The sequence below is a fragment of the Takifugu flavidus genome, chromosome 11 (genome assembly GCF_003711565.1).
Source record: "Takifugu flavidus isolate HTHZ2018 chromosome 11, ASM371156v2, whole genome shotgun sequence".
Classification (NCBI taxonomy): Eukaryota; Metazoa; Chordata; class Actinopteri; order Tetraodontiformes; family Tetraodontidae; genus Takifugu; species Takifugu flavidus.
The window spans coordinates 12,021,715-12,036,033 of record NC_079530.1 but is presented as its reverse complement, the minus strand read 5'-3'; the positions used below and the strand labels follow the sequence as shown (position 1 = coordinate 12,036,033).

General features: G+C 45.8%; 1 protein-coding gene across 5 annotated transcripts in view; it reads right to left on the bottom strand.

Annotated features, from left to right (window-relative positions):
- Positions 1–14,319, bottom strand: part of unc5b (unc-5 netrin receptor B) — a 38,706-nt gene that overhangs the window by 12,162 nt on the left and 12,225 nt on the right. The gene's annotated exons all lie outside the window — the stretch shown is intronic.

Sequence of the window (14,319 nt, the reverse complement as noted above, 5' to 3'; positions counted from 1 at the left end):
AGATTATAACACTGAACAAGAAGTACAAGCACTCATATACTAAGTGTCTTGATTAATTTCAGACCAATGGTATAATTCTGCACATATTCACTAACAATTAAGTCTATTTATATTCTCACTCTGTTGACCATTTTCTTGATTAACCCTCTAATTACCATGGGAGCGCATCACATTTTTCTCCCAATATCTGATATCGACCGATCCATCAGCGCTCATCCTCAGAAGAACTAGTCCTGTTGTAAAGCTGGAGAGGGCGGCCTACAGCCCAGACACGGTACCAGTTGATGACATGTTGGATTAATGGAGTTCAAACAACCGCACACAGTCGCCCCTTTAGGCGATCTAGAATAGCTAATTATCTTAAACTGCATGTTTTTAGACGTTGAGACGGAGGAGGGAGAGCACATGGGGTGAGCTTCACAGACACATTAAAGAAAGTTGGCAGAAACGATCCCTCTTGTTTTAACATAATCTATCATCCAGCTCCGTCACCTTTCCTTTGGGGGCTCTCATGAATGGTTAATGCGTCCGACCTTTTCACCGAAAGCTTATGAAAACGGTTCCAACTTAATACGCGTGACCCGGAGGACCAGACTAAAATGCAGGAACATGATGAGGTGTAAAAATAAATAAATGAAAGTAAACCAATTGTTTCTTTGATGCATACACACTGTGCACGTGCGAGCAGATCACTCCGTTCTTCTCTCCTCACAGCATTTACACGGACACGCATGTTAAATCCCATTCTCTGCCGTGATCAGAGGAAGAAGTGGGTGGGCAAATGTGGGCTTGTCTCCACAATGAGACTTAAACCTGACAAGGAGCATTCCGTATTCCAAATGCATCGTGCCCAACTTGGTTAGTTATTCCACAACCAGGGAACAAGAGAAGCTACTTAGAAAAGCACCGTCTCCTATTTTAGGACGACGGGCAGAGAGCAGAAAGGCAGTGGGAGTCATTTGATTCAAGAGCAGACGGCATCTTAGTGTCATCTTAAGATTCAAACGTCTGATTTCAAAAGTGACCGAAGCAGACTCCCCACCCCCCCAAGCTCAGAGCCCGGCAGTGCTGCGGTCGCAGGATGTCCAGAAAGGGCAACTGCTGCTCTGGGCCCTACAGCCATCCGGGATAAACCTGTCACTCCCAATCAGTCTCGGGCTTCCTCCACGGAGCACACCCTGGCTCCTCTCCAGCGAATTCTTCTAGAAGAAGACGTACCACCTTCTACTTTTATTCACCGACCTGTGACCTCAGGCTGAACCTCCACCACTGCATGCGTGAGTCCCCCCTCCCGCTACCGAGAGCCTGCTGCTCAGCAGTTCAAGGGGAAAGGTCTCGTCCGCTGTGGTTACACAAAGCAAATCAAAATTGTTTTGGAGATTAATTGAATAAAATTACATTTCACTGACCAGAACACAGCAAGAAAATAAAAGCAGTAATGATTGTGCGCCTGTTTTCAGGTTATATGTTGACCACAGCTGGTAAAGAGACATTTATTCATGGCTGAATGGACTTTCATGTCCACTCTTGTACTTAGTGCCACATCCTGTCGAATGAGTGCACCTATTTGTTTTTAACGGCACACTGCGGTGCATACATTAACATTTTAATCCGTAATTCTGTTCTTCTGAGTCCTGCGATTTATCTTGAAATAACAAGGACAAAGACACATTGTTACATTACACAAAATTATGTAGTTTCCTTTCATAAATATGATTTATTTTAAAGACATTCTGGGCTACATATACTATATGTGCCCAACTGGTTTTAAAGAAGCCACCTGGAAACTCTAACTCAATGTAGACATGGCAAACAACACTCATTTACTTCTAGCAGCACCACAACATGTATATTGTCATGTTGTATATTGTCATATTGTCATGCCAAACAGAAATAAGGGTTTACACGAGGCTGGCACATGCACACAGATGTACACGTTGTGTCTGAACTCTGACCGGTGTCCACACTTTATATCACACATTGATTAAACACACTCCAAGTAAGCACAAAGGTGCAAGTGAATGAACTCAATGGGGACAATGAACGTTACAGCATCTTAAAGGGGTTTAAGCATGAATTACGTGAACTGTCGCCACCGTCTCCTGGTCCCAACGTCCCTGTTTGCTGCGTTCCTACGAAGCTGTCGCCTCCAGTCTTTTGCACTTTGAATACGCTGTCAATAACCAATTGTGTCGCCCCTCCCCGCCCCTCACACTCAACTCTTTTCCCTTTGTCCGGCATTGATTGCTCGGTGTTCAAACACTGGCTGCAAAACACAGCCTGTCACTCATCAGAGAGGAGACAGAGCGGGGGAAAAAGGGGCCCGCGGAGCCAGAGAAAGACGCCGGCTCAGACAGAGACAGAATGGGAGGAAGAACTCCTGGCTAAATCTTCCCCGCACTCAGCATAAAGATGTGTATGTTTTTCTAAAGTTTAATTAAAGTACTTGTGGATTACACATGTGGGAGGCATCTTCTCTCCCTCCCTGTCTGTCTCTGACTGGGATAAGGGAGCAAAGGGGGTTTATGGAGGAACCTGTGTTTTTGGGCCAGCATGCAAACATCCATCAGAGCTCAGCAGCTGGCAATTTGTGCGGAATGGAGGAGCCTTAAAGACAATAACTCCTCACTGTGTAACACTGCAAGTCTTTTATTACTTTAATGACAGGCAGCACATAGCCAGAGAGCAAACACAGGCTCCTTTTATATACACACACGTAGACACGCGATGACAGCCTTTGTTTATACAAATGTACGCTGGATTTTCACCCACTCGTGTTCACATGCAGCACGCTTGTCTTGGTGCACGGCTCTACGTGAAAGAGGCGCCCTCTGCCAGGACAGATGCGAGGAATGAGGACAACGTGGACCAAAGACGGGTCAAGAGACACTGGTAGACAAGTGGAGAGGTGAGAAAATGACAGTGGCGCACACGCTGAGACACACACACTCAGTGCAGGAGTGCTGTAATAGCAGAGGAGGAAAATGAATCACAGCAGTGTCTGTCATTTTCTCAGCCTGCGACTGTCAGACCGTCTCTCTTGTTCTTTCTGCCCTCTGTCTTTCTCCAGCCTTTATTTTCTTCTACCTTTCTCTCTCTATTTCACTCACACACACACACATACACACAGAGTAATTTCTTTCGGCCCAGCACCTCCAGCAGGGGCGGAATCTCAAGCATCTGTACTTTGTCATTACCTTTGCGGTTAGTCATAACTGGCCTCATTTGGTGCACGCAGAAAAAAGCTGTGGGACGTGATGAAGAAAGACAAGATGAGCAAGAAGGAGAAGAAAGAAAAACAAAAGGCAATGGTCAGGTTGTGTTTTAAGATCACACATCTCTTTTCCATCCATCAGTTCAAAGGAACGGGCCAAGAACGCCACAGCATCCCAGCTCCTTCCTTCCGCTTCCCAGTTTGTTATCTGACACGGCAGAGCTTTTTCTTCATCTCCCATAATGTTTGTCGGCTTTTCCCCTCCTGCCTGCTGGATTCAAAGCCATTGCACAGCTCCAGCAGACTTCAAATGACATCCTACAGCCTCAAAAACAAACACAGAGGCACAGAAAAAAGAACTGTAGCCCACAGCCATCAGGCTCAACCAGTCCACCGAGCCCACTCAGGAAAAACAGCTGTGAAACCCAGAGAGTCAGATATGACGGCACCGCTGGAGACAGAGTGGGAGGAGAAGGCCAGTAAACAGAGTGATCAGCCATCATGAAACATTGACTGGCTGACCATATTCATCATCACACCCAATCTAACACATTAGCATCCTTTCTGAGGAAGCCCTGAGGTGAAAGCGTGCACGCCGCACAGGAGAATCTGGTCGAAACAACACAGAGATGGATGGTGGGAGAGTCTCCCCTTGCCTTCCTTAGAGGACAATTATAGTAAATGATTGATATTCAGAATGACCTCATCCTCATCTGCCTGAAAGCCACATGACAAGACGGGGGAGGAGATGGAAAAGATGGAGTAAAATGACACCACAACTGGCAAAAATATGGGGAACGTCAAAATTTTGACAGCTAATTTGATTTTTTTTTCCAAAAAAACGCTGGAAAGTGTGAGGTGGACAGTCCGAGAGTGTGTGTGTGTTGGCATCAGGCAGGGCATGAAGTGACAGAAGTGCAGGTTGGAGCGGCACGGCCTCACTTCTCACGTCAACAAAGCCGATGGGGTGTGAGGAGTCATGTAGTTCATCCATCTGAACACACACACACGCGCGAGTATGAGCCGTCCTTCTGAGTGCAGGCGGGAAGGAAGATTTGTCATCTATGGGGGAGATGTCATTAATTCACCAGTGACTAACAGACATGCCATTATTTCCATTTCATCACTGTAGCTGCTGAGCAGACCGACATGCTTCTGCGCCTCTCTGTTCTGTCTGAAAGACGTGCACCTGCTGAGGATCTACAAAGGTCTCTGTGCTCCCAACCACAGCCTATTCTAATTTACCTGCAATTCACGTTAATGGGACGCTAATTGCTCATGCATTTACATGCATTTGCGAGGTTAAAGTGAATCACATACCAAATGAGGGAAACTGCAACATCAAAGATTGAAAGAAAAAATCAAAAGCAAGGTTGTTTTTTTTAAATCTATTACTTGACCATTATGAGTTGGAGTGCCAGAAGTGGATATTTACACGAGAGTATATCAGTGAGGACCGTGAGCTGGACAGCAATAGTCTGATTTGTATGTAGAATCCTCTGGTAGTGAGAGAACAGAGTGTATGAATTGAACACCTGTCGACATCCTTCACATAAAGTGTCGAAGAACCAACAGTGGTTGCCGAGGAACAGAACGGAGATTTGCATGCTTGCATCCACAACAATTTCCAGTTTTGCACTGGTATTTGAAATATATCACTTATACTACGAAAGGCGTCGATGAAGCCGGTGAGTAATATTAAGCTGCGGGCCAAACCGCAGATTATTACTCTAAAATTATTATACACTGAAGAAAGCAGAAAAGAAATAAGAAATAAATAAAACCTACACAGGCGTGTGTCGTGTGTAGGGAAGCTTTTTAGAGGAAATCTTAGATTCAGTCATTATTTTTTCTTCGCAATCAGCCTGACCTTAACTGGTCCCTACCATGTAAAACCAAAAATGTCAACCAAGAAGCAAACGAAACTCTGCTCATGCTGACTTCAAGAACTCGAGAGATTCTTGTTGAAATGCCGCGGCAGTGGAAATGTTACACCTTTGATTGGTTCCAACATGTGAGTGAAGGCCGATGGCCATTCCTGTGATGTGTGATATGCCCCCCAGATATGAGCACAAGTGTTATAATTGATTCTGCACGGTGAACGCAGGTAAAAATTTGATTTGGGGGATAAAATAAAATAAAATAAACAGTGGATGCATCTCCTGTGCCGTGCATTCACACGTGCATGTGCAAAACACAGACGGGGGGAAGTGACGGAAAAAGCAGCTTTACGGAGCAGGTGATGGAAATTCATAGTGACAGAAATGCTTCCCATGTCCATCCACGTCTGGGTGGTTGGAGGAGGAAGAGCGCGTGCCTGCGGACATGGTCTCACACGTGCACGCACCAGCAGATGCAGGGACCTGCAACTCCTCATTTAGAGATGAGCATAAATAGTGTTATCCCACACAGCTGCAAGGTGTTGTTACACTACAGCCCTCTAATTGAGGAATCAATGTGACCTGCCTTTCTTAGGACCACTCAACCTTCTGATGATTTTTCCCATGAGTCCTTGGCGTTATACCAGCACTTTGTGTACCTTTTTGAATGTTTTGCCAAGGGAGAGATATAAATACAGAAACACATAATCTGCCTTCATGGCTCCAGACATCAAATTTGGATTTGGATTTGAATGCAGAGGGATTTCAGTATGGTGCCACTCTATACTTGAAACGTGTGTGAGAGAGGTGTGGCAGTGAGCAGGCTATATGGATTATACTGCATCTACCCCCGTGTGTGCAGGGGACATCCCACACTTTGTGAGCTTCTGTGACTGTGTTTTTGAATGTGTGGGTGGGTGTGACTGTGGAAGTGGGAGGGCTAAGAGGATTTACACTTGTGCTGTACTTTAGCTGTGAACCCACAGCTGCCACTGCTGCGTCTGAATAAAAGGATTGCGTCATTGCGTAGAATGCTCACCTACACAGCTAGGGGGCGCCACCCCTGCAGGGCTCATTAATCATTGCCAATCAAAAAGCAGCCCTGTGGTGTTTGTATGTGCCCTGACAACCACCTAGTGCATGGGAACACGGGCAGGCACAAGCAGCATCATAAATCACTATCAAAGGCGGAGAAGAAGGGGGGGGGTGACGAGACATTTTAGAGGAGGAAGAGGGTCTGGGGGAGACGGTGCATCGTGGGTGAGACAATGTTTTTGCCCATTATCCTCTCACAATTACAGACCAATGTCAAAACTATTACTGGGAGGTCAAACTCATGACAGAGTGGGTCTCTTCTTCCTCTGTACATGTGTGTGTGTGTGTGTGTCTGAGTGTGTGTGTGAGAGAGAGAGAGAGCGAGAGAGAGAATATGTGTTGATCATAAGGCAACAACATGATGCTGCTCCACCACTGAGCAGTTGCTTGATGAGAGTTGGGTAAATCTATCCAGAGTGGCTGGTTTCCATGGTAGGTACTCCTCTAGAGGCCCGAGCACGCATGCACACACACACACACACACACACACACACACACACACACACACACACACAGGCACACACACCTCTCTTCATCTCTCTTTTCTTCAGTACCTAACTCCCTTTGTCCTATTTGCAAGTCTTGTTGCAAATCTGTCCTTCATTGTCCCCAATTATGTTTGACTGCACGCGCGCACACACAAACACACACACGCACACACAGAGTGTGTACACATGTACATAGAGTGAATAGGTGAGCAGTACAGTGGGATGAGTGTTTGGAAGCTGGGGCTGTTTAAATGGGAGTAATTACATGAGAAGATGAGCTGCATTCCTTCCTGAGGGCAGGCTGATTACAGGCCTCTCCTCTCTGGGCCCCTGTAATTACCCACTCTTCTCTGTCCCCCTCCTCACCTCATGCCTCACCCTGCGTCCCACTGTATTTGCGCTGGCTCTGCTCTGCCTCACCGGGCTACAGTTGCGTTTGCCCCACAACCCGCTGTCCTGCGATCCACCTCTCTTCCCGGTTCTGCAGCACTCCACATCCCTTCGGTCCCAACGGGACTCTTCAGACCTCTTTGCTGCTCCTTGGGCTGATTGTTCAGGTTGTAAACCACAGAGTCACATGAAAAGATCATTGAGAGGAAGAACCAGGCTGACCTCCACACCCACCATCCTTGGCCTTTTCCACAATTTTAACTGGAAATAGACCTAATCCAGTAACTGTCCACCTTTATCTTAACAAATGAAGAAAACACATAATTAGGTGAGAGGTTATGCTCCAATACCATCCAGCACTGCCGAGTCTCATTCCCTTCCTCTGTCAGTCAGTCAGTCAGTCAGTCAGTCAGTCAGTCAGTCAGTCAGTCAGTCAGTCACATATACCTTTAAAAGTGGAGCTGGGGTTGCACTTATGACCTCACACACTTGACAACACATCTTAACAAAACCAGTAAGTCAAGCCCAGTGATCGGTTCCAGTAAGTCTGGAGCCAGTTGAATTGCACACCTCCCTTCAAACATCACCAGCCAACCGTCTGAGTCCCAGCTAACCTTTCATTTGTGTTCAGGCACGTATTCAGCCTGACTGCCATTTTACCGTGTGTCCATGAATGTTACAAAACACTTCTTTGTTTAAAAGGTCTGAGCCGGTTAGCCTGTGATGCTTCCAGCCTCCCTTTTCTAGGATTGTGAATCACAATATATGTGTTTTTCCGACAAACTGACACAACAACAATGGCTCTAGTTGACAAAAGGCTGTTTGGATCGAGAGTATTTTGGTCGGAGAGGTTTGGGGGGGGGGTTTGGTTAAAAAGCTGAAAAGTGGTTGAACTAAATCCTCACAAGGGAAAGATGGGTAGATTAAAAATGAAAAGTCTCAGTGTGCGGCAGCAACATGACTACAGAGAACAGACAGAAAGGTGACGGAAATAGATCCAGTCAAAGGGACAATGTCAGGAAAAGAACATGAAAATGGGAGAGGGGGGGAATAAGGACGGGCCAGCGCATAATGTAGGTGATGATGGAGGGAGGGATACAGGAAGTAAGATGAGGGCGATAAATTACAGGACTGTAGGTTTTGCTGTAAGTAGGTAACCATGCAAGGAGTGAGGGAGAAGGAGGGAATGAGGATATGTGGATGGGAAAAAGGAGAGAAAAAGATAAAGAGAGACAGAGACACTCCCAGGGTGCAGTTCAAGTGCTTCTCCTGATTGGTATATGTGTTTGTGTGTGTGTGTGTGTGTGCGTGCGTGTGGGCATTGGCTATGGTTGCCAGGATTGTTGGTGCTGTAAGAGACGCCTGCTGCTGTAATGTGTTATGACAGGGACTGATTCTTGTGACTAAATGCTTTGGCAGGAGCGCTTCTGTGTCATGCTAATGAACAGATGAGGATCTGAGCCGGATTGACAGCAGATCGACAGCCTGCGAGTGTGATCTCTCACACCCAAACGCAACATGTAGGGACCGAAGAGCGGACCTGGCTCCGTCGCGCGACACTACGACAAAGACTTTCCCCACTTGCAGACAGCTCGTTCCCTTGCCAACATGACAGGGTGATAAACAAGCAAACACACAGGAATATCAAAACATGCGCGTGCAGCGAAGCTTAAGAACGCCCCACAAACACACTGGCGTCATTCTGTTCTTTCATTGCGTCCCCTTGCGTCAGAGAAATCCCTAGATGTGCAACAGACAGCACTGTTGGCCAGTGTGTGTGTGTGTGTGTGTGTGTGTGTGTGTGTGTGTGTTGTGTGTGTGTGTGTGTGTGTGTGAGAGAGAGAGAGTTAGGTTATTCTTACATTTGGCCAAAGCATCTGCTCTTTGCTAGTTTGAAAATGATATTAAATTGTTTTTTTAATAGAGAACCAAAGTTAACCCTGTTTAAAGCGGAGGTCTTTTAAAGTTTGCTCTGACGGCAACGTCCTAAAATAAAAATTACAATGACAGGAGACAGATAGCGAGAGGAGACAGTACAAAAGACAAGGCAGAAGGGGGAAAAAATGATTAGGGCACTAATAGGCAGAAAATCCATGTTGGAGGAGATAGATGACGAGAGGTGATGTGGAGAAAGCAGAGGAGGACAAATGGAGGAGCAGAAAATAGAGGTGGGATTCAATCTCCTCACCCCGCACAACTCTTCCTCTTCCTTCTTCTTGCAGAGTTGTGCAGAAGCTAACAAGTATTTTATCCCTTTGATCCCTTCCCTTCACTTCCCTTGAACCTCAATTCATCGTTCTCTCAAAATAAATTTGCCTGCTGACTCAGGCACACATGCTCGAACCACCCCCAAGAGGAGCAAAGCTTCCTAAACCTCAACTTTAACCAGGCTAAATCTGCACTTCCCTGTTCGTGCTAACCTGCGATCTCTGTCCTCGCTGTTGTTTTGTGCTTAATAGTCCTTGAGCTGTTTCCCTCCCAATCCCAAAGCAACCAACAGAACACTGAGGGAACTCAAACTTCAGCAGAAAAAACCCCACACCACAGGGAGCATCAGTAAATAGGAGTGCGCTGCCATAAATAAAACAACTTGTATTGACAATCTCAGCTGATAGAAGATTATGAAAAACAGTAAACAGGAACTTGAATGAGGACGTTGTCACCTCTGCAAAGTTAGCTACACCCTGAGCGTCCAGCGTCTCTCTATAATCCTAAATCTTGTTACGCTTTGGGTCAAACGATTGGTTTCCGTCTCGTGGGGGATGAGTCAGCGTTCACGCATCAATCATTCATGAGGCTTTGTTTTCTGACGCATCTCTAAGGAGGAGAGCTACTCTTCAGCGAAGCCGCAGGAACGCGTCCGTCGACCAGCGGTTGGACCGGACGGACCAGAATGGAAACGAGGACGCCCCAGAGCCTTCGGCCATAACCGGTATGACTGGAATGGAGGGGATGGCGGGGACGGAGAGTGGCGGTGAAGAGGGCATGACTGTGATCCCCTCGGCAGACACAGACAGAAGCGACTACGAGACATAAATCCTTCCTATGTGGGTGTAAGATGAATGGGATGGAGATGGATGGATGGCAGGAGTGGCAGCACGTCACCCACCAGACGCCCGGGGCCAATGCAGGCCGAGTGTGACGCCGGATGGCCAGAGCACCACACCGTGACGATAATGATGACAGACTTTTTCCCAATCTCTCGGGCGTCTTGGTGTCCTCTCCTCGTCCCTCTCCTCCTCCTCCTCCTCCTCCTCCTCCCGCTGGCAACATGGTGCTTTGATCCACACCCTGACCGCGTGTCCTCCGTTGGCTTGGCTTTAATCGCATCAGCGAGCAAAGTCCCCTGATCCTCCAAACCCCTTTTGTGTAGACCTCAGAAATCAACTTTGAGATCTTTCTTGAAGTCCCACCCTCAGCCGTTCATCGATCGACGTTTGTGATATTCGCTTTATCCAAAGAGAGATCATCTCTGGTCACCGTCCCTCCTTCTGAAACTTTCCCACTCGGTCACGTCTGGCGTTAGCCTCGAACCAGCCAACAAAGCTGTACGGTGATAAAGTCAAACTGAATAAATCCATTGAAATGGTGGAAGAGCTGATTGGATGGTCACCTTTTCATGTAACTCCAACAACCTAAATCGTCATGCCAACAGGTGTCAGGATTGCTTCCTTGGGGCATCAGACCTTGTCTGTTTTACGTTTTGTTCTTGTTAAATTTCACTGCTTTTCTTTCCCCTTTTATTTTACCCCTAAAACTTTGACTCAGGAATTTTAAACTCATTCAGTGTTCATTATTTAGCCCAAACTGTGGTAAGTGGTCACTTAACTTGTGCTTTAATCATCCATTCTATATTATTTTATGCTGTTTAATAACTCAACTGGCTGTCTTTATTAGACAGTTATGAAACATTTGTTGCTTTCTGTTATACTAAATGTAATGTGCACATGTTCACAATGTGGCTGAAGCTGATATTTCGGCTCAGACCCAAGCAGTGTGTAGATATCAAACTGTTTTAGAATCAAACGTATAACTTCTGGTTGCTGTCCTCTTACTTTGGGCTAATGCCAGTGGAGGAAGGGGTCACATGGCAGTGGGTCTAATGGACAGCAGGGCATTCTCTCTGTCCCTAATCCTAATGGCCCGGCTGCCCTCAACCCAGCACTCACCAACTCGCCGCTTCTCTCTCACGCTGCCTCCCAGCGCCACTGTTCTGTTTTTACTGTACTTTTCTCTTAACTGTGAAGACGCGTGTGTGTTCAATATGGCCTTTGGTGTGTGAGTGTGGGTGGGTTATAGTGGCCTAACTGGCTTTGGCTTCACCCAGCATGGCAGCCACGCTGGTTAAGAGGTTTGTGTATCCCATTAAGACGATGAAGAGGCCTTTCATCAGCGCTCTCCCTCCGGCCGGGTGCTGACGGGGGCTTTACCTTGACAAGCTTCCTAAACATGAGGCAGCACCTTGCAAAGAGGTCCACAGGCCGAAGGCCCATCCTGGAGAACGCTACACAAAATACACACAGGAGTCAGCGCACAAACACGATTTTTCACTTCTAATTTTGTACCTTGCTAACATTAGCCAGTAGAGGCTAGCGTAAAAGGAGGACAGAAGAGTGGAAGAAAAGTCCTGACAAGTCCTGACTAGAACTTGGATCTATTTTTAATCAGTTCCACACAAGGGCTAATAGTGTAATGACCGTTAAGGGCTGTCCAGACGGGCACAGTAATTTTTCAGGAGAGGGAGAGTGGGAGGAAGACGACACGAGTGTAGAGGAGGAAAAAAATAGACAGGGAAAGAGAGAAGGAAGACAAAGACAAAGATTAAGAGGGAGAGAGCTACCAAGAAGGGAAAAGTAGAGGCGAAAGAGATTGATAAAGACAGAGAGGGAGTGGGACTGGTGGACGGAAGCCACAGGAGCCAAGATGACCTGGATTCATGGGACAAGTATTGATTACCTGAGGATGAAGTGCCAAAGACAGAGCTCTGCTTAGAAACTAGATAAATGCACTCACCCATAGAGACCTGGAAACACACGTGTGTGTGGAACACAAACAGGAGATCCACATCTCACTGTGCCAGCCGCTTCACTTTAATTCGGGAAATGTGTCTGCAACTCAGCTGCTTAATCCACAGCTATGAAGGAAAGTGGGCTGGTGCAATAACATGTATGTCAGGTAAGATGTGGAAATGGATCCGAAACAAGAACGCACCCACATCATATGTGGAGATTATATAACCTGATGAGATTTGGGCTCTGCAGGGGAAATATGGGGCAATCAATGTATGAGATGTTAATGCCCCATATGCATGTGCATCACAGTTAGGAGCTTCTCCTTATTTGTAGTCTGGATTACTCTGTTTCACACAGATTAACTTGGTATAATGGATTTGGGAGTTTAGAGCTTATGAGCCGTTCAAGACTGGCAGCACAATAAAATGAAACAGGTAGGACCTGCCAAACAGCCAAATCTCTTTAAAGCTTCAAATGCAGATGCAAACATGAAAACATCTGCAGAGACAAAGGTGGCGCTCACAGGAACTTTTCAGAACAGAAGTTTTGGAGCTTCTTTCTCATTTGGGGGGGTTGCAGAAGTGTGCAAAAACAAAAGAATATCAGCGCTAAGACGATCCAGCGGAAGTTACCGCAGGTTTCTGTTGGAGCTGCATGTTGGCGCAGCGTCACCTCAGGGCACAAACTCGCCATTCGAACTTGGACAGAGCGGCTCTAGAAACATACGAGCGATAAAACCGGAGAGAGAAGAAATGAAAATACTTTTGTTTTGGCATTTTTAGACCTGGTTTATATTCCGTTTTGAGTGTTAAAATGATCTGCTCATTCCAATTTTTGATTGTTTTATTATTGTCAACACATTTAAGCTTTGCTAAAAAACAATCCAACCAGCAGAGAAATTACCTGCTGAGTCTTTAGGACGGAAACCCAGCGGAATCCCTGCTGACAGCAATAACCCTCAACATGAAACACCCCCCTCACACTGGAGAAGACCCTGGAATATTTAAAACAGAGATTCATAAATTGGGTTCAAAATCTAAAGCATTGCGACAAGTGAAAACACTAAATAAGTTTCTTCCTTTTGGGCTTTTTAATAGTAGCCACAGCAACAGCCGTGCGCAGGAAAGCAGAAGAATAGAAGCGCTTGACCCTCATAATGCTGCAGTCACTTAGGTCATTTGGGAAGCACAATGGCGGCCTGTGGACATAAAGGTGTTTATATCTCGGCCGCAATTTACAATTTCTTCAGCATGACTGCATTCACAAGTTCTATTTTCCTCACCAACAAAGAACCGGCTTTCAATATGTGTGTGTGTGTGTGTGTGTGTGTGTGTGTGTGTGTGTGTGGTGTGTGTGTGTGTGTGTGTGTGTGTGTGTGTGTGCGTTGTGTGTTTTCCCAGACAGGAAGCGCTGCAGAACACACGGTCGGGCTGCATTTGAGCGGCGGGAAAGATTACGTAAATCATACGACATGTCTGTGTGGTTTATTATGTTCAACATCAGATGGCCAACAATAAGATTGGGGCTGTTTGAATAGATAACACGCTGGCACAAAAAGAGAAAAAAGAAAACAGGGAATGACGGATGCAAATGTAATGAAAATGTGTTTGCAGCAAGGAAACAGAAGCACACCAGAATTAGATAATAATAGTCTGTATTTGTTCTATTTTCTGTTATTAAAGTACATTATCATTCATTTTTTTAGTCCACTGTGATGGTTCCACTTCTGTTTCTTAACTCCCACATTATTTGCTGAATGCAAAGTAGGAGGTCAAAGGTCTTCGGTAACTCTACAGTGCTCACGTCTTCCCTTTTGGGCTTTCTCTCCAGAGGACACTCATAATAAGGCAGCAAAAACATCCCCACTAGCCTGACAAGTCATTTTACTCATAAAGAGCACCCTCTCTTTAATGAATTTTTGATCCATGGAGGTTTTATGTTTTTTTTATGTTTACACAAGCAGAGAAGACGAGTGTTTCCAGCGAGAGAAACTAACAGAGCACAAGGACGACTAAACCCTAAAGCTAGAGAAGTTTTTGCACCAAACCAACACTGGACAAAATATCTGCTGTTATTAATTCTATATTTAGTTTTGTTTACATATCTAAGTTATGACTGAATGCGGCTGAATATGAGGAGTCTCTCAGGCTTTAGAAGCTTTATCTACTGGAATGATAATTGTGTTTTCTGTGATTTACATTTTGGTAGCAAATACAAATAAGGTCCTTACAACGACCACA